Source organism: Rhagoletis zephyria, unplaced genomic scaffold, assembly GCF_001687245.7.
Source record: "Rhagoletis zephyria isolate East Lansing unplaced genomic scaffold, Rhagoletis_zephyria_1.1 Rzeph_scaffold_02861, whole genome shotgun sequence".
NCBI lineage: Eukaryota > Metazoa > Arthropoda > Insecta > Diptera > Tephritidae > Rhagoletis > Rhagoletis zephyria.
Genome location: NW_016159945.1, coordinates 40,900 through 67,967, shown reverse-complemented (window position 1 = coordinate 67,967; position 27,068 = coordinate 40,900).

The window sequence follows — 27,068 nt, the reverse complement described above, 5'->3', positions numbered from 1 at the left end:
TTTTAAATATATTTTTTCCACAAAATTGTAATATAAGAATTTTTCCAAAATGTGAAATGAATTTATTAAACCAAAAAAAAATTTCATTCATTGTTAAAACTAAAATTTCGGAAAATCTGAGTACGAAAAAAAACTTGAATTTCCATTTTGCCATAATCAATTCATATGTAGTTATGTATATTTCATTCCAATATATTTATAAGCTCAAGTTATTTACTATACTGCATAAGCTACCTACATATATTACTACTTAATTTTATACTACTATACAATAGTTTGCTAATTTAATAAATATTAATAAATAAAATTAGTAATAATGACTAAGGAAATATAATAGCTTTTGATTAAATATTTAACATAACTTATATTGTTATGAAAGAACGAATGTAAGGGGGAGGAATATTCCTCAAGCATTTCCGAATTCGTTCCTTCAAAACAATTTAATTCTGATTATAAATTTTGGGCAAGAAGAATGTGGCAAAACTGATCACTTTGCCAAATTCTTCTTTTTCCGAAGGAGGGTGATGTAATGCGATAAAAGCAGACAATTTGCAACCCTACAAAACTTTTATAAATCACCTTATATGAATTCGCCTTAAAGCTAATTTACTACTAGTACGTAAGAATTTACGATATTAGAATGCGACCCTGCCATATGTATGACACGCAGGTGGCAGCAGAGCGCTAGGGCTCCCCGCTAAATCGGGCGTTGGCCGGAAGCAGCACCGGCGGAGCAGGGCTCCTACACCAAAGCGGGCGTTGGCCGGCAGCAGCGCCGGCGGAGCACCAGGGCTCCAGCACGTGTAAAGGTACGCTACCCCTTTCATCTAACGAAGTGGAAATAACAATATAAAATAGCAAGTTGGGTAGCCTAGTCTCCAGTCTGCTTTTGTGTGCGGAGGGTGGAAAGACCTAGTTTCCGCTCCGCGCTGTGGACAAGCTGATGCTCATGGTCGGAAAGGCCGAGTTTCCGATCCATGTTCCCGCAGTCATTATTTGTATGTGAGGAAGGCGGAATGGCCTAGTTTCCGCTCCGCTCTGTGGAGGAACTGTTGGGCTTGGTCGAAAAGACCGAGTTTCTGATCCACGCTCGTATTGCCTTACGCGGACGCGTTACAATTGTACTAAGCAGTCAAAGATATTGTGTAATTTTTTCGTTCCCGGTTAAAGATATTAATATAAATAGTGTTTGCCCGGNTTTGTATGTGAGGAAGGCGGAATGGCCTAGTTTCCGCTCCGCTCTGTGGAGGAACTGTTGGGCTTGGTCGAAAAGACCGAGTTTCTGATCCACGCTCGTATTGCCTTACGCGGACGCGAAAATATACGAACTNCGCTCTGTGGAGGAACTGTTGGGCTTGGTCGAAAAGACCGAGTTTCTGATCCACGCTCGTATTGCCTTACGCGGACGCGTTACAATTGTACTAAGCAGTCAAAGATATTGTGTAATTTTTTCGTTCCCGGTTAAAGATATTAATATAAATAGTGTTTGCCCGGGAAGTACAATTTTTAAAAATTACTCTTTGTTTCCTATCTACTAAGTAAGAAGAAAGCCAGCTGAGAAGAATATGAGGGAAACCAATTCGATCAAGTTTATATATAAGGGTTGAGGTTGAATGTTATAATTTATTAAACGCCTTGCTGAAGTCAGTGTAAATTACGTCCGTTCGGAGATTGTTTTTAAACCCATTGAGGCACATAAGTAGTGAATTCAAGTAGATTAGATACAGTTGATTTACCTTTGCAAAAACCTTGTTGCGATAGGTCAACAGCAGAAGTAATAGAGTGAGATAGTCCTTCCGTAACGATTGCCTCAAGCTNGAAGTCAGTGTAAATTACGTCCGTTCGGAGATTGTTTTTAAACCCATTGAAACACATAAGTAGTGAATTCAAGTAGATTAGATACAGTTGATTTACCTTTGCAAAAACCGTGTTGCGATAGGTCAACAGCAGAAGTAATAGAGTGAGATAGTCCTTCCGTAACGATTGCCTCAAGCACTTTAGGAATAGCTCAAAGCTTCGCAATTCCTCTATAGCTTACGATGTTAGTCCTACTTCCAGTTTTATAAAGTGGCAAGATAAACAAATCCTTCCAGGAAGATGGGAAGACACCCTGTTTTAAGGAAGCATTAAAAATATTTGTCAGAGGCTTATACAAATACTCTGCACAACTTTTAAGGACACATGTGCGCCTGGGTTCAAGCCCTGGTAAAAGCAACATCGCAAACAAAATATAGAAGTTTTTTCTTAACAGCGGTCGTCCCTCGGCAGGCAATGGCAAACCTCTTCTCTCTCTATTTCTGCCATGAAAAACAGGTTCTCATAAAAATACAATCGCCGTTCGGAGTCGGCTTAAAACTGTAGGTCCCTCCGCTTTGTGTGATAACATCAAGGCGCATGCAAAAAAANAAGACACCCTGTTTTAAGGAAGCATTAAAAATATTTGTCAGAGGCTTATACAAATACTCTGCACAACTTTTAAGGACACATGTGCGCCTGGGTTCAAGCCCTGGTAAAAGCAACATCGCAAACAAAATATAGAAGTTTTTTCTTAACAGCGGTCGTCCCTCGGCAGGCAATGGCAAACCTCTTCTCTCTCTATTTCTGCCATGAAAAACAGGATCTCATAAAAATACAATCGCCGTTCGGAGTCGGCTTAAAACTGTAGGTCCCTCCGCTTTGTGTGATAACATCAAGGCGCATGCAAAAAAACGGAGCAGAAGCTCGGCCAAACACTAACATATGTGTAAGCGCCAATCTATTATTATTATGATTATTATAAATTTCTGATTTTCTAAGCATTTTAATTCGCCAGTAAACAACCGAGCGTTAGACGTTACGTTAGGTTCCTTAACAAGAGGAGTGATTTTACTGAAAATATGGCGAAAGGAATTTCTAAAATGTAGGGCGCTATCTTCAGCATTCCCATCATACTGGGGCCAAGTTGTCTTCGAAACCTCTAACCTAAGTTTACTATAATTGCAGTTTTAAATGAGTAACGCTCCGCCCTTGATTTTTTACTGGTAAAACAACATGAGCTGCTTGAATTTATCAAGGACAATGCTAGTGGTGGGTGGTGAGAATCAACAGGTGTAATCAAAGCATAACTACGGACTTTGGAAACGTCGTCCACAAAAACTAAATCCAGACATTTACCTAAATTATTACTAGTAGAGTTGATCTGGTAAAGACTAAGGTCTGAAAGATGGTTCGAAAATTGATTGAAGAGGTCACGAGAGGAATTTGGTACTAGAATACCTTCTGTTAGATTCCAAGAAACACCCGCAACATTGAAATCACCCAGGACGATAACAGTATCGGAAGGCTTCACCATGGCATGTAGAGAGAGCAGTAAGGAGGAGTGTTTTATATAAACAGAAGGCTCGAGTTAGGTGGTATATAAGCAGCAACAAGATAAACGCTATTAGAATGATATTTTATTCGAACGCAGAGGAATTCAGCTTCATCAGCATCAGTGAACTCAATTTCTTCAGAATAAAGATCAGTCTGGACAGCTATTAAGACGCCTCCACCTTTTTATTTAAACGGTCATTTCGAAACACTTCATGCTTAGGACATAAAATTTCGGAGTTGAACACATTCGGCTTAAGCCAGGCGTCAGTAAACACCAATACTTTGAAGTCAAAATCATGGGACTGTAAGTTTAACCTCGATAGCTTTGTATTCAAACCTCTCACATTTTGGTAGTAAATGCTAATGGTCCTACTTATTAGTTTTTTGATGCCGAGGTGGAAGGCGGAAATTTAGCCAAATTTTTCCCTTGCGGTCTAAATCTAAATTAAAATTCGCGAATGAAAGCACCGCTTGGCCAAAAAGATGGGCTCATTACTCTATCAAAAGAGTCTTCGGATATGTCTATTTTGAAAGAAGAAATGCTTCTTTCATAGGAGAATCTGAACTTCCGTACCAGCAACTCATTTGCTTTTAGCTTGGAAGTTAAATACCCCTTCACATCATCGACAGTGGTATCTTTTGAGAACCTAGATGCAAATACCGATTTTTTGGAAGGAACAACGACTAATTCCCTCGGTACGGGGTTAACGTAATCGGAACTGGTCTCAGATGTGGTAGGGGGTTGAGGTGTAGCTGTGGAGTTGTTGGAAGGAATGAAGCTGTTGAACATGAGTTAAGTGAGGTTCCAGTAAAAGAAGGAGGTGGTTGGGGGGATTGAATCGGCTGAAGACTTGGCGTGTTAAAACTTATGAGTTCTTTGTTCATAGCTGGAGTCAAAAGTGGACGGTTCTGCGGAAGATCAAGGTCCACGGTGATGGGATTCAAAACCATCTTTTCCACGCCTCCTACGTCTTTTAGGACCTTTTCCAGGAGAAGGTGAGGAGGAAGTATNTGAACTTCCGTACCAGCAACTCATTTGCTTTTAGCTTGGAAGTTAAATACCCCTTCACATCATCGACAGTGGTATCTTTTGAGAACCTAGATGCAAATACCGATTTTTTGGAAGGAACAACGACTAATTCCCTCGGTACGGGGTTAACGTAATCGGAACTGGTCTCAGATGTGGTAGGGGGTTGAGGTGTAGCTGTGGAGTTGTTGGAAGGAATGAAGCTGTTGAACATGAGTTAAGTGAGGTTCCAGTAAAAGAAGGAGGTGGTTGGGGGGATTGAATCGGCTGAAGACTTGGCGTGTTAAAACTTATGAGTTCTTTGTTCATAGCTGGAGTCAAAAGTGGACGGTTCTGCGGAAGATCAAGGTCCACGGTGATGGGATTCAAAACCATCTTTTCCACGCCTCCTACGTCTTTTAGGACCTTTTCCAGGAGAAGGTGAGGAAGAAGTATCTAAGAATTTAAATTCTTTGAATTCATCCTCATACTTCTTGAACTTCTCATACCATATCTCCGAAGATTTATTTCTAGCGGTTGTAAATAGTTTACAGAGGTTCACGAAAGTTTTTTTACACTTTGGACATGACCAGCGAAGTCCAGTGTCTGAAATAATCATGTCCGAACTCTTACATTAAGACCAGCGCACTTTAAGTGAGACAGATCATCGCAAAACCAGCACGCCACAAAACGGCCCGAACCGGCCTTTACATTACATTTCTCGAACAGAAAGGACATTTTGAGCGAAATGTATTAAAAAAGAACCAAAAATGCGAAATTAAGAATGTATTGTACGAAAACCATTCCAACTCACAGTAATTGGCAGTTTAATAGCTAGTGGTGTTAGTTAGTGGTTCAATGGTTAGAAACTGTGCTGAACTTAACAGTTTTAAGGTCACTGGGTTAGCAAAATCAGCTGACTACAAGAAAGTTGCTATCGATGATAAACAAAGGTGTGTGTAAAGAGCGAACGATAGCAAAATGAACAAACAAATGCGATATTGCTTTCACCCTCACGCAAAAGCAACAATAATGCACCAAAACAAGCAAATATGCACGTAGGCTGACAAAATATAACTTTTCAATCAACTAAATCACGTCAATTTATTGGAACTTGGCTCCAACAAACTTTTTCCGGTGTGAATAACTCAAATTAGAACTGCTTAGCACTCTTGAAACAGATAAACGTTGGAAATTCTTGCAAGCGAATGTTTAAGTGACCGCACAGTACGAAAGTGGCCAAATGTGTTGTTGTGTCACAACATAAGGAAGCAAACACGTAGAAAACGTTTAAGCGGCAAACATTCATTTATTAAAATCAAATATGATATACTGTTCATCCCCAAATAACCTAGGATATAATTTTAAAACTATTTAGGGTTTTCCTGAAACTGGAAAAGGCCTTGAAAACTTCGAAAAAACTCAAAATTTTAATTGATTTTTATTTTACTTGTTAACCAAGCAAATGATGGATTTATAATAAATATTGCAACTTTAAACTTCTATTTAATGTAAACAAATCAATTTCGCGCTAGAAGTTTCAAATGGTATGTTAACAACTCACTACAGCCATATCGCTAGGTGAATTTTTTGAGTTACAGAAACACTTCATAACGATTTCGATACGAGCCTTGCGATAACAAATCATTCGTTATTATATCGTTATTCTGCGCTGGTAATAAATTTTTTGTAACCGGTAAATAAATTTCCTGTCAATTTTTAAACCCTTTTCGCATTCTGTGTAGTCTTGTAACCGGTAAATTTTGTTACCATCTCATAAGCATGAAATATGTAATGCTAGAATTTGCACATGGCTGAATTGCTGAATATTTTAAGTGTATTACCAACGCTAGATAAATAAATAAACGTACCTAGAATCGCCCTGACAAGAACTGGTAACATTTTTTGGTAATAAAACAGAATAGACCTGTAATTGTCCATTTCGATTTGTATGGAGTTGTACATATTTTGTCGCGGGGACATTTCAACATAACTTCATACTAGGGATGTTTCGAATGTCATATTTTTCACATTCGCGAATACGAATTTTCGGAATACGAATGTGCGAATGCGATTGCGAATGTTAGGAATAACATTAAAAAAGCTATAATCAACTTAAAACATCGTTTTATAAATTATTAGAACACTGAACCAGTGCAGTGTTTTAATATAGTAGTCAAAGTTCAAAATGAGAAATTGTGGGAAGCGAGAAATCTAGCGTTTTGAGAAATTTTTTGACGGGTTTTTAGCTTTTTCCCTTATACAATATAGTAAATGTATGGATNTGTCGCAGTTTTGGTGTGTTCACCCTTTAAAATTACCACATAATTTCTATACGATTAAAAAAGTGAATATGTTTTCAGTGGGCAATGCTTACGCGCATCGCAGGAGGAGATAGAATACGTTCTAAACCATTTTAATTACAGTGATGATATCATAAAAAATAGTAATTCAGTTTAATAGAATTAACTTTGCTCCGCACCACGCTCTTATAAAATGGTTGCTTTGTTCATTCTTCTTGATTTTGATGATATTCATATGTACATATATGAGGTTTTCTTTTAAATCAGTAAGATATATTTATATATATATCGTCCTTTAAAGTACAAAACCGCGTATCAACATAATGCAGAAACGAAGATATATGTATATGAGGTTGAGTACTTTTCGTTTTTGTCATTAACATTTAAAAGAAGATTTCATATACATACATACGTACATACACATGTCAATACAAATTAGTATACAGTGTTGGAAAAACTAATAGATACAACTTATTGAAAAATATTAAATCAATTATATCAACAGTAGTTATATATATTTCTTGCAATGGCGCACCCTGTACAAATATCAGTTAGAGCAGGCCTTCCCAAAGTGTGTGACGCGGCACCCTGGGGTGCCGCTGGTGGCTAGAAAATACTAGTCGTGCGGGCAAATTCTTTAGACTTTCCATACACAACGCAAGCGGTTTGATCAAACTTCAACATGGCGGCCAGAAAATCAAAAATTTAGATTTTTACTAAAGTTACCTTTAGCGGCTCGTCAAACCCCATACACATATTTCGCTCTTAAGCGCAGTTCCCCAGTACGTTTTGTCAACGTAAAATTGAATCAGAAAATTCTCAGAAAAATAGCCGAAAACGTACCCTTTTCACAACCACTTTCGGTACTTTTGCCGACCTAATCCGCGTTTAATCCACTTTTCTTCCCGTTTTCAGATTAATTTTCGGGTTTTTTGCTGGCTGGGGCTGTTCTCGTAACAAGCGCAGCAGCTTCGCGCATGTGTATATATTACTTATTCTTTGGACTTCACAATCACGCTGTGAAGGAGCGAATCAACACGATTTTAGAGGCAGTCTTCTCGTGTTAGTGAGGTACCCATTCGCAATGCAAATCGAAGAAGAACTTTTGATGAGCGAAGTACTTGAGACTTACACCACTACCGACCAAATTTTTAAAGCTATCGACAAATTTGAAAAACGAAAGGAACGATGTCTAGGATGAAGCAAGAATCAGAAAACGCCACGAGAAGTCACTGTATGATCCGTCGGTATTCCCTAGCGACTAGGAAGATGCCGCCACTAGGTTTAAAACCCGTATTGGATTACGCTGCGAAGATAACAGAGGCGTGCGAAATTAAAATACATCTGTGGTTTTTTCTAGCACGTCGAGATTTTTTTATTGGTGACATGTATATTCTAGCAATTTGCATGAAAACCCCATAAATAAACAAAGTAAATCAGAAAAACGTATGTAACTTCGAAGTTAACGCTAAGAAAATTGATAACAGCAGGTTTCACCAGCAATTTAAATAGAAAATGATTTTTTATTTTCTGTCAATTTCCATATAAAATTCCAAAAATTAAAATCATTTTTCACTTAAATTGCTTTCGTGGAATTGGCTGTAAAAATTATTTTCATAGCGTTAACGCGCATTACCTGCGTTAACTTGGAAGGTTTAGAAAAAAACATTTTGGAATATTTTCCCAACATTGAATCTGAGGATGTCTTCAGCTGAATAACAAACCCGTTTTCATGTGACCCTAAAAGTAAACCTACTGAGATGACAAGCTTTTGAAAACCTTCTGGACATCATTATGAGTTGCATTCCATTTTCGATCTTCGCTGGTTATCGAAAGTGAAATTCGTATTATGAGCTATGCAACCGTGTCGAAATTTTCGTTGAGTATCGAATTTTCTGTCGAACAGAATTTTGCTTTCGATGGTGTCGCGAAGTGTTAGAAAATTTTGAAAAATGTATGATTTTGCATTTGTTTTCTTACTTTTTGGCGGCTGGACACTAATTTTAAACAATTTTTATTAACTTCATGCAGTTCTAACGTTGTGAATACTAAACACAAGCTCGAAAGCCTGGTTTTACTTGTGAAAGAAAATCCCAATACTCAGTTGGCACGATCTCTGAGAACAAAATCGTTAGCTATATAGCTTGCTAGTTTTAAAATATTTTAAATAGATTTGGCTCACAAATGCCTTTAAACAGTCGGAAGTTTTTAATAAAGNCATTTGTTTTCTTACTTTTTGGCGGCTGGACACTAATTTTAAACAATTTTTATTAACTTCATGCAGTTCTAACGTTGTGAATACTAAACACAAGCTCGAAAGCCTGGTTTTACTTGTGAAAGAAAATCCCAATACTCAGTTGGCACGATCTCTGAGAACAAAATCGTTAGCTATATAGCTTGCTAGTTTTAAAATATTTTAAATAGATTTGGCTCACAAATGCCTTTAGACAGTCGGAAGTTTTTAATAAAGCTGTAGACAAATTTCTTAAGTATATTTTATGTCAAAATATATTCGAAAGACTACACTTAATCCCTCTTAAGCATTTTCTACTCCAAGCTCTCATCCTCTGACGAATCGTTGAACCAGAACTCCGTTGTACTTATTTTTACCACGTTTTTATAAACTCGCTTTCTTTTTTATTTAATTTTCATTTGCACAAATTTACATACATATGTATGTATAAGCACGCTATTTAGTTTGCTCGATTTGTAAACAAAGCTTCTCAGCGGTGAAAAATATATTATTGTGAACAAGCGCTATTCTCCATCGAATGAGCGTCGTAATACCAAATGAAAATTCGTTCGGTCAGCACTTTCGACCACAGTCGAAGATCGTATGCAACTCATAATAGGGGCCTTACTTTTACATTTCTATGTGAAACTGCATTTTCAACAAATGCTTACATAAACAAGTACTTTTTAAGCAAAAAACAAAACCGACTTCAATTCCCATATAAAAATTCAAGATTATCGTTAATCTATTCAGGATCCAATGACCGGATTTAAACCGAATTAGAATGGGACCACCTGTGAGGTAACACCTTTCCGTTAAAAAAATAATTATAGTAATCGGTTAACGTGGTCCAAAGTTATGCAGTAACATCTGTACATAAAAAAAATATATATAAAAATATTCCGACGAATTGATAACCTTCTCCTTTTTGTGAAGTCGGTTAAAAACAAATACACCAGCAAGCTTTCAGCGTCAAATGATTTCAGGGTATAATTGTCAAAGCTCCCAATAAACTTAAAGGAAATAATGAAAACATCAAAACAATTTCAGTCCTTACATTAAAGCTAAAGGAGCATAAAGTTTGCAATGTTTTTTCTTGTTTTCGTAGACATTTGAGGAGTAGGGGTGCCGCGAAATTTTTTAGCACAACAAGGGTGCCAAGGTGAAAAAAGTTTGGGAACCCCTGAGTTAGAGGTTGTTCTTTTGCAAAAAATTTTATTCCGCTAGTTTGTCTCCTTTTCACTTTATGTGCGAGAGAAGAAACAATTGAATAGTTGCGCTTGGAAAAAACAATAGAAACGAAACGTATTTATTGGTATTGGTGAATTTTAAAAGGTAAATTATTTATTTTTGACGCTTCTAATTGCGTTTTTAAAGAATGTTAACTAAATTAGAGTTATACTATAGGTTATTGAAACATAAAAAAGAATAAAAGGGGCCGAGCTAAACACTGCACAGAAGAGGAGAAGATAAATAATAAGATAATAATAAGTTTAAGAAAACAAGGGAATTCGATGAGTAAGATAGCAGATATGGTGGACTGTTCCAAAACGAAGGTGTTCACTGCCCTTCATAGCGTAAAAAACCAGAAACACGACGTAGAAAACGAAAAATGACTGCTGGCGATCAAAGGCGTTTAATTCGACATTGCAAAGTTAACCCTTTTCTGTCCTCAAGAGAGCTGAAAACAGAATTAAATTTCGATGTAACAAGCCGAACCATTAGGTACACATTGGCAGAAGCCAAACTACCAGCCAGAATCCCTAGGATGGTACCGTTGCTTAAAAACGAAAACAACATACTTGCTTTTGTCGGAAAACATCTAATATATGTTTGGATCAGATGGAAAATAGTACGTAAAACTTCAAAGCACACACAGCCTTTGATCCACAATACACATTATAAAAGGTACCAGTTTCCTCTCTTAATGTATGCAAATTTGCACACCGTGTTAATCAATTTAAATACTGCTTTTTAACTTTTACTTACCATATGTTTGGCGTAGAACATATTTCAAATTTATTTGTTGAATTCTAAACACTGAAGGCCAAATTCACAGTGCGTAGTTAATTCAGAATCGGCAGTTAACTACAGATTTTCAGTACAGCACTGTGAATTTGGCCCTTAGGGCCGTTAATTTAACTATTATAAAGTATAGTTAAATCATTAGTTAAACTTAACTACAAAAATTTCTATAGATTTTTCTTAGTGTTCGCAATTACACAGTTTACACATAAAATGTTTAAAATATGCTCTAAAAGTTTTTTGTTTAAATTAACTCATACTAAGAGGTTACCAGTTTCCTCTCCTAATGTGTGCAAATTTAGACACCGTGTTAATAAAATTAAACACTGCCTGTTTACTTTTACATACCAAATTTGTCGCATAGGGCAAAATTACACATAAAATGTACTTAATTTTTATTTTTAGTAGGGAATGTATTTTTGCGTTAAAAACGTTCGCAATTTTAAACATTTCATGTGTATATTTCAAAAATCCAGTCTTGAACATCTTATGCCTATACTTGCCCAGATTTTAGTTGAAAATAAACACTTTCCAGTAGCAGTTTTACATGCAGCTTTTAGACTGTATAAAAAAATTGCGGAACGAACACTGAAGCAGCACTGACGGTAAAAAACGGCACTGTGCCGGACGGTCTGAACAACTCTATTTGGGACTGGGGCAACGATATTATATTTTTCACTGACACTGATTGGTACGGAACTGATATGTGTAGATAGACTTTTATTGTAAAAATCACCTATATAATTGATTTGAGGTCGATAAATAAACGCAGATCTAATTCCGATTGCAGGCATCGTTTGTATTCGCGCCATTACGGGCCATTGCCCTTGCGGCTCTCGTTTGTCTTGACAAATTTCTTTTAGCTTTAGTCATTTTTAAACACTTCGCTTTATTCTGTTATTTTAAAGATTTTTTTTGTATATTTAGTAACGAAATTCCACTTTGTATAAGCCAAAAAATTCAACCTTCAACGCACTTGCTAATTTATCAACTTCGCGAAAACAATGTGCCGAATTCCCATGAAGCCCAAAAAATAGACATACATATCGTCACCTGAAATGCAAAATAACGTAACAATATCGTCACTGAAATTGAAAAAGTCGTGACTATTTTAATTAATTTTTTTTTTTCATAAAACGATGTGGGAAGTTGTAATTCGATGAAATCATAACAATCAAAAAGTGAACTTTTAATTTTTTATAAGTTACGACTTTTTGCATTTCAGTGACGATGATGTTACGTTATTTTGCATTTCAGGGGACGACATGTACCTCATTGATTTGCTGTTGTTTGCGCATGCCACTACAGCGGTGGAAAAATGGAATTCGGCTAGACAGAGGCAGAAAAAACAGGGCTAAATTACTTTACCATATCAATTCTAATTTGAACATAGTTATGTACATATGTATGCATGTATTCAAGTCCAACTCTATTGATTGAATGTTGATCTGTTGAGCTAACATAGTTGAGTTTTGTTTTGTGCAGAATTCGCATGAAGCGAGACAGACATTTCTTTGCTGTTATTTATTCTGTATGCTACTACAGCGATGTAAAATAAGGTTTCTGCAGCGGCAACTGCTTTTTTAACGAACTTCATCTTTATGAATGAAAGTGAGCATGTGCCGATGGTACAGTGTTTGTTTGTTTTGAGCGCAGANTGTTATTTATTCTGTATGCTACTACAGCGATGTAAAATAAGGTTTCTGCAACGGCAACTGCTTTTTTAACGAACTTCATCTTTATGAATGAAAGTGAGCATGTGCCGATATCGCAGCAAGCAGCATTTGTAAGTAAAAAAAAACAAAAACAGTTGCCAAACGAAATACACGATGGTACAGTGTTTGTTTGTTTTGAGCGCAGCGCTGCTTGTACATACATACATTAAACTGGCTACACACGATGAACATCTGCGCGCACATGTGCGCCAACATGCTCGCTGTCGTTTGCTACAGACGGTGAGCGGCTCATAAGGATTTTGTACTCAAAGCGTAAACATGGAAAGGAAAGACGCCTATGATGCAATTGAAATACTTATGACTTAGGTTTTTTTATGTATGTGTTACTTAAATTTATTTATATTTTACTTGTATGTATGTACATACATATACATATAGTAATTTAGCCTCATTTATCAAAAATTCAATTAACGCACATGGCTTGGATGCATTTATCCGCGATGTGCGCACTGCAAGCATCAACACAAAATGAGGTTGAGGTTTTTGTTTCCAATGCGATGCTCGCAAACCACGCTACAAACGACGAGCATGCTCGCTGAAAATCAAAATTTCAAATGCTCGTGAACTGCCCTACAAACGACGAACATGCACCGCAAGCCGCTTTTACGCTTTGGGCGCAGCGCTGCTTGTACATAAGTTTCGCATTGCGCATGCCTGAAGCTGGCAAGGTTTTATTTTTTTTATTTTTGCGCTGTGCTAGCTGAGTATAAAAAGAGAAGGAATAGAGAGAAATATGTATGTGGTTTGTTGATGCTATCTAACAGAGTGCCCAGATTGGGCGATTAGCGCCAATTTGACAATATTTTTTTTTTGATAAATGCGCGTAAAAATTTAATAAATCGCCTTTGGCGATTTTTGGCGATTTTTTCCCTTCAATTCAATTTTTGTGCGCTATCATGTAAATGCGTCGAAACACGTGATAAGGAGGTTATGGAGTTAGAGCTTTAATTTTGATATGGCAACACGTTTTATTATGATTGATTTTGTTGTAGCATATCGAACATTTGCCAATATTAAACCATCATTTGTGACAACTCCCGCTAAATGTGAAATTTGCAATTTCATTTGTGGAAATAGTTGATCTCGCCTTATTATAGCTTTTATTTTATTTTTCGCGCCAGGCGCTTGAAAGCGAATTGTGCGATTAATCAATAAATATGAGTTATAATAAATTTATTAATTGCGCAATCCTCATGGGAAATGTGTTAATGCAAATATTTTTTAAAAGTATGAATATTTTTAAAGAAAATTGTTTGTACATCACTTTCACTTTGTGTTATTTATTATTAGCCTCAAAGCATTATATTCGTTTTTGCTTTTAAAAACTATGTTATAACAAAATCGCATTTCTTAAATAAAAAATTTTTTAAGCCGATTTCATGAATTTATAAAAAAATTTGGCGATTTTTTTTCAGAAATGGCTCTTTTCTTTTTAAGCAATCTGGACACCCTGCTCTCTAAACACAAACGCATGAAAGGCAAACGGTCTAGCAATGCGTGGTATTGTTGATCAACTTAATACTTTAATTAAACATACTTATTATTAAAATTTCATTTTAAAAATACCACGGTGTCCTACTGCGGAAGAAATATGTAATTTTAAAACGTGAAATCGACCCAGTACATCGGCTGTTTTGCTCTCACGTTTTTTCGGGTTTTAATTTTATATATAGTATAGATAGTATAGATGAAAGAGTTCTTCAAAAAATAAAAAATATATGAAAGCTGTACGTTTCTATTATTTTTTCCAACACTGTATATGAATACATATGTATAAATCTATGAGATTTTCTTTTAAATCTGTAAGATATATTTACTTATATAAAATTAAAGTTAGTATAAAATTGCTAATGACAAAACCGAAAAGTACTGAACATTGCAGACGTCATATAAAGAAAACTAAATTATTACGATATATAAATAAAGTGGCAACACTTTACGCCATTTTGCTTTTTCTCGTTTCAGTTCGGGAACATTGTTTACTTGTTTTTTAATAACTAGTGACTAGTATTTCAAAAGAGAATATTGGTGATTTAGTGCATTTTTGAGCGTGCAATTACTCATAAAAAAGAGCGAGACTTCAAAAAAGTATTTTTTTTAAATAACTTTTACACGGTTAACACTATAAACCCCCACCTCCGAATTGTTAATACAGGGATAAAAATGCGCCGATTGGTACCCCTTCTAAAAGTTTTGGACGTATTTTTTGTTTTGCAAGTTGTACCTTCAACTAGAGAATTACCGAGTTAGTTTATGTACATACGCACACCAGCTGTGCACTAGGTAAACATTACACAAATAATTATCAAAGCTGCAATAACGCCATGGCTTTATTTCACTTTCGCAGTGACCATACGCAAAAATATGGCTTTATTTTTCAATGTAAAGTGAAATAAAGTCATATAGAGTTATTTCCTATGGCTTTATTGCGCGGCATCACAGTATACACTTATATATAGACTGCGGATTTTTGTGCAGAAAACGAAGCCTAAAAATATGTACCACATAACTATAAACAAAATGAATAAAATTTTATGAAAATGTATATTTTTTATTATGGTTAAGTAGTATATATTTTTAGGCTTCATTTTCTGTACAAACTTCTGATGATTTCATAGAAAAAATAATAGTTCAGTATATTACTCATTTTATAAAATGGAATAATAGCCATCAACGAGCTGCAAAATAACGCTCCAACTCGGCTAATTTTTTGTGGCAGCACTGGCAAAAACCGTCATTAATTGTAAAGAAGTAAATAAATCAAACTAATTTTTATGAAAATGAATAAATAATAACTTTTTAATCATAACATACATATATATGAGTAGTCCTCTTGCAAAGTGCGATATGTAAAATTTTTTTCGATTTTTAGTTTTTGGTGGGTAACGTACCAGTATTTAAAGTAATTTCATGTCGACTAACAACACAGTGTATTTATAAACTTTTAAAAGTCTCAATCTTCTGATGCTTAGAAGACTGCTTTAGGTCGTAAAGACTGTTAATGTTATGTTATGTTATAACCAGGGAACGGATTTTTAGGACCTAAAAACCTATAAAAATGGCAAAATAAAATAACGAAATAGGCTGGAAAAGGCAAAATAATATAGCGAAATAGGCAGGAAAAGGCACTAGAAGTAGAAGTAGCAAAAGAAGGCACTAAAAAAAGACAAAAACTTAAAAATAACACTGGTTTACAGGAAAAATGTTCAACGGACGCCACTACATATCCAATTCCTATATAGAATTGCTTGCTGATTCCGAAAATCTACTTAATTTTTTATTCTGTGGTTAAGTTTTCGAGATATTTTCAAGTGTACATGGAGTATGAATAACATTCTTTCCTGCTAATTTTTCATACAAAAAATCTTTGCGCATTTTCATATGACCACTTATTATTTCTTTATTTATCTATCGATTTTCTTCATTATCAACTTGATTTTTTTGTAACAGAACAGGCTTTTACACAGCATTGAATATACTAAACGTGCGGTTGACGTGAGTTGATACAAGTGGTGCCAATTTAAATATGGAGCGTTTGAAACTTTTATATTATCAGGGATGAGGGCCTTTTCCTCGCTATAATCACCTTTTTAAAGGTACAATAGGCGAAAAAAAGCAAATATCTTAAAAAAGGCAAAAAAAGGCAACCTCAAATGTGTATATATGGATCAGGGAAAGCTAAATCGTGGACATTCTTAATCGAATATAGTCTATCTATTTAGCAGATTAAAAGGCAATTGCCATAAAATCCGTTCCCTCGTTATAACTTTATTTGGCTCTTATTTATCCGAATTTTCAGGTAACAAGAAAATATTCAATTTATATGTTACTTGTTGTCGTAGTCGTTTTTTTTTAATTTATGTCTTACTACACTGTATATTTATTTCCTAAAAATATGCATACAGAGCTAATTTTACTTCATAGTATAGGCGTTGTTGAGATCCCTTAAAATATTTGATGGGCAATGAATGAGATTTGGTACAAGACAAAGGAACAGGGAATTCCTCAGCCTTATTCAAACCTAGACCTAAGGCGTGGGATTTGTTCGATCGGCGATTCTGAAGCCAATAAAGCATTATATGACTTCGATTCACCAACTTCTTGTTTAGTTAATTTCTTCTTCTTCTTATTTGGCACTACAACCGTTTGTCGGTTTGGGCCGAGATCAAAAAGCTTATCCAATTGCTTCTCTCCTGCGCGAATTTGCGCCAGTTGGTTATCCCGAGCGCAGACAGGTCCTTCTGCACTTGGTCCTTCCATTGCGTTCGTGGGCGCCCTTGCTTTCGTTGTCCACCCATGGGTGCGAAGTCGAAGGATCTTTTCACCGGAGAGTCGTCATCCAAGCGTACAACATGTACAAGCCAACGCAATCGCTGTATTTTTACATGAACCAAAAAGACAAGATCACGACAGCAGAAGAGTGGCCCGTTATAATCGCACTTATGAAAAAAGTAGGGCGATTTTGACATAAGCCGTTTGTTTACATTTGTTCGTTGTTTACAATTTGGTGGTGGCTTTTTACTGCAATTTTCTTAATTTTCGCTTGTGACAACGTGTGCACACATAAGGTAAAGAATAATTTAACACAACGACATGATTTATAGGAGAATTTGCATAATAAAAATGATTATTCATGCGTTCAACAATTACGCGTTTTTTTTTGTTCTCTTCGTTGTTTACTTCTTCCAACAAAGATGGCGCCGAGATTTCAACAGCTAGAAAATAACTTTTTTCTTTCTTTCCTTAAGGCGTGATCTTGTGTCTTTCGTTCATGGTATTTTTATGCGCTTAACTATGTCCATGTCGTTAAAAAGCTCATACAGTTCGTCATTCCATCTTCTGCGATATCCGCCATCCACGAAAACAGGGCCGTAGATTTTGCGTAGAATAGTTCTCTCGAAAGCCCCCAAAGCCTTCTCATCTTTGTTCGACATCATCCAAGATTCTGCGCCATATAAAAGGACGGGCATGATGAGAGATTTGTAGAGCGTGAGTTTCGTTCGTCGAGAGAGGGCTCTGCTTTTCAATTGCCTACCGAGCCCAAAGTAGCACCTGTTGGCAAGAGTTATTCTTCGCTTGATCTCCAGGCTGACGTTGTTGGTGGTGTTTATGCTGGATCCTAGCTAGACAAAGTCCTTCACTACTTCAAAGTTATATCTGCCAACAGTGACGTGTGTCCCGCAGCGCGTGGACTCTTTATATGTTGCCAGGAGGTACTTTGTCTTTCCTTCGTTCACCGCTAGACCAACCTCTTTAGCTTCTTTTTCTAAACTGGAAAATGCTGCGGTTACGTCCCTTTGTTTCAGACCTACGATATCGATATCATCTGCATACGCCAGCAGCATCGTTCTTTTGCTATATATGGTGCCGCTGCGATTCAGATTGGCAGCTCTTATTACGCTTTCCAGCATCAGATTGAAAAAGTCGCACGAGAGTGAATCGCCTTGTCTAAAACCTCGTTTGGTCTCAAACGGCGCGGAGAGGTCCTTCCCAATTTGGACGGAGCTGAAGGTTGTGCTCAACGTCACTCTACATAGCCGTATTAGTTTTGCGGGGATCCCAAATTTGGACATGGCGTCGTACAGGCAGCTCCTCTTCGTGCTATCAAAAGCAGCTTTAAAGTCAACAAAAAGATGGTGTGTGTCGATTTGCTTATCTAGTGTCTTCTCCAGGATTTGACGTGCTGTGAAAATCTGGTCAATGGTGGACTTACCAGGTCTGAAGCCACACTGATAAGGTCCAATCAGCTGGTTCGTGAACGGCTTCAGTCTTTCACACAGTATCGTCGACAGGACCTTGTATGCAATATTAAGAAGGCTTATTCCGCGATAATTGGCGCAAACGGCGGGATCTCCCTTCTTGTGGATTGGGCAAAGTACACTGAGATTCCATTCTTCGGGCATGTATTCATCAGACCAAATTCTGCTTAAAAGCTGGTACATACGCCCCACCAACTCTTCGCCACCGGCTTTGAACAGCTCAGCCGGTATACCGTCGGCTCCGGGGGCTTTGTTGTTCTTAAGCCGCTTTATTGCTGTTCTCACCTCGTCTTGGTCCAGTTGAGGGACGTGAGCTTCGTCCCTATACATTGGTTCGGGTTCTAATTCATCAAACGCGCCATCTGTTTCGCCATTTAAAAGCAATGAAAAGTGTTCCCTCCATATCTCAAGTGTACTATGGACATCTGTTACCAGGTTTCCATCTTCATCTTTGCAGGAGCTAGCCCCGGTCTTAAAACCATTTGATTGCTGCCTTATTTTCTGATAGAATTTTCGAGCCGCGTTCCTGTCTGCCAGCATCTCAAGCTCTTCGCACTCACGCCTTTCTGCCTCTCTTTTCTTTCTCTTGAAAAGGCGTCTCTCTTCCCTCCTTTTCTCCCGGTAACGCTCAATTGTCGCGCGTGTCGCCATTGGCTGAAGGGTAGCTTTGTATGCTGCGTATTTTTCTGCAGCAGCCGCGCGGCACTCTTCGTCGTACCAGTTGTTTCTGCGCGGTTTGTAGTAACCAACAACCTCTTCCGCAGCGGTGCGAAGGGATTGGGATATGGAGTCCCACTGCTCATTTATGTCCAGGCGATGAGGAGTTGCTTGATTAAGCAGGATTGAGAGTCGGTTGCTAAATTTTTCGGCTGTCCATTGTGACTGCAGCTTTGCGATGTCGAACTTTCGTCGCGTTGCCTGCCGCACGTTTTTTATTGCACAGAGGCGCATGCGGACCTTAGCTGCAACAAGGTAGTGATCCGAGTCGATGTTGGCACCTCGGATAGAGCGCACGTCAAGAACGCTCGAAGCGTATCTTCCATCTATCACAACATGATCAATTTGGTTCTTTGTTCTTTGATCAGGGGACACCCAAGTTGCTTTGTGGATCTTTCGATGCTGGTGTCTGGTACTACTGACTACCATGTTCCGTGCCGCGGCGAAGTCGATCAGCCTCTCTCCGTTGTCGGAGGTGTTGTCATGAAGGCTGAAATTTCCGACTGTTGGACCAAATATGCCTTCTTTGCCCACCCTGGCGTTAAAGTCGCCCAGAAAGATTTTAATATCGTGGCGGGGGCAGCGCTCATACGCTTCTCCTAGACGCTCATAGAAAAGCTGCTTAGTCTCGTCGTCCTTCTCTTCCGTCGCTCACTGATGGGCGTGAACCGGGAGACAAGGTGTCGGAGTCTCCGCCCAACCACAAATCCGACACCAAATTTGGGCGCCGTCTCATGGCAGCTGTAGTAGATGTCGCATGCTGCAAATTGTTTGCAGCCGTGCTCCGTCCATCGCATTTCCTGAACTGCGGTAATGTCAGCCTGGTATTTTGTTAGTACATCCAGCAGTTGGATAGAGGCACCTTCCCTATAGAGGGTCCGGACATTCCAGGTGCATATCCGTAATTCATAGTCCTTGTTCCGTTTGCGGGGGTCGTCAACGTGTGGGGATGCAGTTATCCGAGGCTTTTTTGGTCTTTTCAATGGCAATATTTTTTTTACGTGGCGGGTCCCAAACCCAGCGCACAACCATTGCTGGGGTGGATGGTATTCAACCGGATACACATTTGTATAGCGGACCGCTTGCTCCAAGACAGACGCCCGCTTGCCGCACCTCCTGGTGAGCAGACGCTGCAGACTTCAGTGAGCCCTTAAACCGAATAAGTCGGAGTGGCCCCACCAAAGCTCCCTCTCTTTCTGCCGTGACCCAAGGCTCCACACGGGTTGGTTACCGCATCTTGCACATGGGTTGCTCACGTTGCCCTGAGTGCGCGAACGAGGACGCAAGAGTCGGGATTGAGTATAGTCGTGCGACTGTAACTCCATACCCAGCACAACGACTATACCCCATTTAGCTAGATTGCATTAGCTGTAACCTTGTCACAATGCTGCTGGTCGCTGAGAACACACACCTTTATCTTTGGCCGGGGCATGTGCTTCAACTGGATAGCTCTGGAGATACGCTTATCATTTTAGGGATCGTACTTTGTGAGAGAAATTTTTAATTCTATTGTCTCCAAGAAGCCACGCTTCTTCTCTTGATTAACTCCATTAACCGACTCGTTGAGTGAATCTCGATATACCTTTGATACCACGTCCCACAGTGCGGCAGAATTCCGGAAGTGCGGCCAAAATTCGAGAAAATAAAGTTTCTAGATAGGCCTTTTTTGACATAGAGTTGACTAAAGGGATCACCTAAGAAGCGAAAACTGTTCACTGTAACGACCTGTACCCTAGGTCCTCTCTTTATATTCATTTCTAGTGTGACCTTCTCCCAAGCACAACACTATTATAATAACATACGAAAAGTTATTAACGTATAAAAGTAGTTAGGGAATAGGAAATCAAACAAAACCAAATGGATTCCATGTCTGAAGGTTAGTAAAATACGTGAAAAAATTTGTGAAAAGAAATACTGTAACAGGAATTTTTAAGAAATAAAAAAGTAAAGGTATTTTTTCGTTTATTTTTAAACAAAACTTGAGTTGTTAAATGCAACAGTAACAACACGCTGTTGGCTGCTGCCTTTAATTCTATTGGAGTTTACGTAGAAAAGTATTAGCTATGGAATAAAACAAAACTCAGATGCTCATTTCTGCTCCTTATATATATATATTTTTAAACACACTTATACATCGTAATAATGAGATTTTTGATGCTGTTTTTTAGCTTTTTTCAAAGATTGGTATAAGAAAAACTTGAATAACTGAGCCTAAACGCTTCCGATTTAGACTTGTGAGGTATCATTGGAAAGGTATTTTCTCACCCTTTTTATTTCTTTGCTAATAACAAACATATATGTAATACTTCTATATTGCTAGTACAATATGACCACAATGAGTTTTCAATTCGAAATCAAAGAAAGACAGCCTATGAAAATTTTTGTGATTGTAGAAGTATCCGTGTATATTTGTAAACTACTACATAGAATGAAGTGCCATATTATAACAGGGGCGGTTCAGGGAATTCAAAAAACAAACATAAATTTGAGGGTCTCAGGTTTCCTTCAAGCTGCAATGTATATCGAGCCCTGACCGCGAAAATAAAGTAAGCGAACTTTTTTCAAAATTGAATTTTGATGCATAAATGTTCTTAGATCACCTGCATTAAAAAGTAATTAAAAAATAAAATATATACATTATTTTAGCGGTTAGGGCTCGATATGTCGAGTTTCTCCGATGCAAATTATATTTGTGAATCCGCTCCTGAATTTTCAAAAGTAAAATTTTCATTTTGAGTACATTCTCTTATCGGATCTCTCTTTCTTTTTTCAATATTTCGGCACTCTGATGTTGGGGAATGTACTTTGAATGTACTAGCAATATAGAAGTATTACATATATGGCTAATAAGCTCATTCAAAGGATGAAAGAGAAAAGTAGGATGAACGAACATCATTCAAAGTTGAATTAAGATGTGTTGGTATTAAAAAAAAAAAAAAATTGGGACACGAATGACTTTTTTTGCACATAAATAAAAATAGTGGGAAAATAGTGTCACCTTCAAATTTGGTGCACCCTAATATATCTTTACCGGCCACCTAACGCACTTACCGTGTGCAACAACCACACAAGGGGGCAAAACGAAATAAAGAAATGCACGCACAAAAGGGAGATGACAAGAAAAATTCCAAGCAACCGGCTGGCTCAGTGGAGACGGCGGGGTTCCTTGCAAGGGACAGTATACACGCAATCCAAATACCTAACAAACAAAATCTAGCTAGCGACAACAACGACAAAAATACCGAACGGCACCAACTAATATATATATATATGTATGCAATAATAGGGTGGGTCGAAAATTTTAGGTAAACAGAAAATTATACAACACGAATATTTAAAAAGACAAAACCTTGTTTTTTGGGCGCACCGGAGGTGAGGTCCAACCAAACGGTTACGAACCCACTCGCAATACCTCCCAAGCTGCCGGGGGTAACTTAACCCGCCGAAATGACTGGGCTCAGCGTGCAGGATGCTAAAAAGGATAGAATTAGGACACACAATAGGGGAAACCAACCGACAACAAAAATAGCCAAATCTAGACTCAACAACAAAATACTTATCGAGCTGTCGATGGACGTTCCGACCGCAGGGGTGCTCCTTGGTGGTACACGCTCCAACTCCGGTGCCGATGTCACTTCGCCCCGTCTGGCGCTGCTCCACACTTTCTGTTTCCCTCTCTATAGTTCAGTGCTCCGCTTGGCACTCTCACAAATCCTACCTAGACTTTTTTTGCCCAAAAATCCTTTTTTTGTTTTTTTCCTTTTTTTTCACTACACTATTTCAATTTTTCTTCACGCACTCGGAATAAAGGTGTTGCCTCACTTAATGCTCTTTTTGTTCTGCCCCGGCGCGCTGCTGCGAGTTGGGCCGCAACCTACGCGCCGGCCCGCAAAAACATAGGGCCTCAGTGCCGGTGTTGTTGGTGCCCGATCAATTGGCGCCGGCCCGTTATTCCTTAAAACAGAATTGGGCGCTTTCGTAGTTGCCACCACGGCGCACACAAACAAACACCATGGGCTTTGTCATTGCCATCATACGGCGGACAACAAAAGTGCCGCAATGAGTGAGCAGAAAGGCGACACCCCTACTGCGGTCTTTCGCGTCATTTCTCTTTCCTACAATCTTGCTCTTGATCGGCACCGTTTTTGGGCGGAGTACAATAGTGGAGACTTTTCCCCTTCGCGGCAGCGCGCCACCGCCAAACAATCATTTCACTCAATTTGAGTGCATCCAATTCTACTTGTACATATGCACATATGTAAGTATGTGCAATCATTGTCGGTAAGCTTCACTCCTATCGGTTGGAGTGAAAGGAAATAGGTAAATAGAACGAAGGGGAAACAAATGTTTGTTTTGTTGCGGCCAGTACGCGACAACCCCACCCCTTCCTCCTTAAAAAGAAAGCTTGCTTTCTTTTGTGAAATACCTATCTCCTAATTGTCCCTAAATGGTTTTAACTCCTTCACGTTTTCATGTCCCCTTATCCTTGCCTGACTGGTCTACCAGGACATAAGTCCATGGCGACACCTTCTTCTTCACTATAAAAGGTCCTATATATTTCGGCGCTAACTTCGCCGCGTAGCAATTTGCTGTATCAGATAATAGAAAATTTTTCCTCCAAACTAACTCTCCTGGCATATATTGCACATCTCTTCTCCTAAGGTTATAGTTTCTTGCTAACTTGGCACTGGCCTACTCTAACCTCACTCTAACGCTAGACCTAATCTCTTCGAGTCTCTTTGCTCTTTCTTCACAATTACTTCTCTCGTGCTCTCCTAATGACTCGATATATCTTCTACTGCCTTCCAACGCCATTTCCCTACCAAAATTTACAAAGTACGGCGTGGCTCCTAACACTTCATGCTGCGCTGTTCTAATACAGTACGCTACTTTTGCTAATTGTTGGTCCCAACTCCTTTGGTTTTCTGCTACGTTTGCCCTAAAGGTAGTCTTAATAATTTGGTTTATCCTTTCGGCCGGGTTAGCCTGCGGGTGATAGTGTGCGGTGTACCGCAGTTGGACGCCATACGCTCCGCAGAGCCCCCGCAGTTTGCGATTCCTGAACTGGGGTCCATTGTCGCAGACCACCGACAGAGGGACACCAAACAAAAGAAACACCTGATCCTCTAAGATTTTACAGACGCTCTTCGCCGTGGCAGTCCGTAAGGGAAACAAAAGCGGAAACTTCGAAAAGTAATCCACGACCGTTAAAATATACTGGTAGCCCTGTGTCGACTTCACCATGGGCCCTACCAGATCAACACATATCATTTCCCACGGCTCGATTGCCTTGAACCTCTCAACAACCCCCCAGCTGGCTGTGTGTTATCAGGCTTCACCTGTTGCCAAATCTTACATTTTCGAACATATTTCGCGATATCCGCCTTCATCTGCGGCCAATAAAAATTTTGCGCAACCCTAACGAAAGTTTCCTGAATGCCCATGTGACCGGCCAACTCTCTCCTCTCGACCAACAACCTTTTTCCAATCCGAAGAATCACCGTAAATAGAGGGGAATTTGGACTTATCGAATTTGTAGAGGCAGCCGCCTTCTACTCTCCACGCTGGGTACGATAAGGGTCTCTTTTCTACAGACCGAATCATCTTCGACAACCAGGGGTCACTAGTGGAAACTTCAGCAACAGGNGCTGGAGCTTCAGCGCCCAACGCGCTAACCTACCACAAGGATCCTTCAAGTTGTTCAGCCAAACCAAAGAATAATGGTCAGTGACGACAGTAAACCTAGCGCCTTCAACATATGGACGCGATTTCTCGACCTCGCACAAGACCGCTAAACACTCCTTCTCTGTTGAATATTTTTTCTCATTTTTATTCAGGGACCTACTCAAATATGCTATAACCCTCTCACCATCATCAAATCTTTGGGTCAAAACTGCTTCTATACCGAAATCAGACGCGTCCGTCTGGATTGTGAAAGGCTTCTCAAAATCTGGGCAGCTCAAAACGGGTGCTGTCACCAGGCGCTCCTTCGCCTCCCTAAAGCTCCGTTCACAATCTTCGTTCCACTCGAACTTTCGGTGTTTCTTTGTTAATTCGGTGAGAGGCCTAACTAACTCAGTAAAGTCCTCAATAAATCTTCGGTACCAGGACACTGTACCTATAAATGACCTAACCTGTTTCACATTTTTGGGCCTTTCGATGTTAACCATCGCTTCAACCTTTTCTTGGTCTACGTGTAGACCGTGCTTGTCTACCACCTAGGGTTCGAAATGTCAGACTTTGGTATCGATACTGAGTACTCATTCTGGCATCGAGCTCATGGCATCGATAATCTAAAAGTATCAGGGAAAAAGTATCGATACTACTCAGTATCGGACTCATTAAAATACGTTTTTTTGGGATACTAAATTTATTTTATTCTTCAATCGTATCTAGTTATTTCCTGAAATTAAAACAATAAAATTTTAAATATTTGATTTTTATTTCATTGCAGAACTTACTTTCACGTTAGATGTAATTTTAACGTTAAATGTACATATATACATATATATGTGTTCATATGGAATAGTAGCTTATGTCGAAAGTCGGGCTTTAGTATAATGCGGCATTCGCAGCATACGATTGCGAATGACTCACTGGCTCCGAGCCGTTGAAGAACTTTTGGCAAATAAACGTGCAAGAAATAGTTCCGATACTAGCAAGTCAATATTCTTATTAAGTCTCATCAAAAAATTCCTTTTCGTTTAAAGGATGAAGGGAAGTTGCTCGACATAGGCTACTATTCCATACGAACACAAATATACTTTCACGATTTTCAAATTTTATTAAGAATTTTTGTAAACTTTGTGGGTATGCATTTTTGTAGCCTATTAAATTTGGTTTAATAATGTGCAAGTTTGGATTAAAAGTCAACGGTAGTAGGCTACACGTAAAGTTGAATAGGTTACAAAACTGCATACCCAAAAAGTTTCTAAAAATTCTCCATTTTCGTGAACTTTGCGTAAAGTTTTATGGCCTTATTCATAAAAAGTAAAAAAGGTTTATAAACTGAAAAATGTATGAAAGTGTCATTTTATTAAGCTCTTTAAACCTACTTTATTTTTTTATGAAAAAGGCCATTAAACTTTAACTTATTTGGTTTATGTTATGCAACAGACTACACGAAATTTCAGTTTATTTTAAGTGATGGACAAAATTGAATCATAGTAATCCATATAAGCAAAGAAAATTGGGTTGCCAAAGGAAGAACAAATTTAAAAAGTGTGTTTTTTAAAAAGTATTCGATACTACGAGTACTTTGCAAAGTATCGAGTAAAATCACCAAATAAGGTATCGAGTATTAAAGTACTCATTTTTATACCCTCAGTATCGATGCTTACTCAATATCGATAGTATCGTTCGAACCCTACTACCACCTAAAGCCTAGCCTAAATACTTTAACTCTGGCCTACAAAAGTTGCACTTATCCTTATTCAACCTAAGGCCCGCTTTAGCTAACCTATCTAAAACTATCTGCAGAATCTCTAGATGTTTATCTAAGTTACTTGTAACGATAATGATGTCATCAAGGTAAACAAAGACATGGGGCTCTAATTCGGGACCTATAACTGAATCTATGAATCTTTGCCAAGTCGCGGGTGCGTTATGCAACCCGTATGGCATACGCTTAAATTGGAATACACCTCTTCCTGGTACCGTAAAAGCTGTAAAGGGTCTCGACTGCACCTCTACCGGGATTTGCCAATACGCGGACTTAATGTCCAGACTGGACAGGAACCTGGCGTCCCTTAGCTTATCTAAAGTCGCCGAAACATAAGGAAGGGGGTAGCTATCTCTCTCTGTGTACATTTATTTAAAACCCTAAAAAGGGTGAACACACCAAAACTGCGACACTTAGAAATTACTACCAGAAACAAACTAGCAGGCTTTGAAATTATTTTTTTTTGTATTATATAACTTGGAAGTTTAGATGTTATT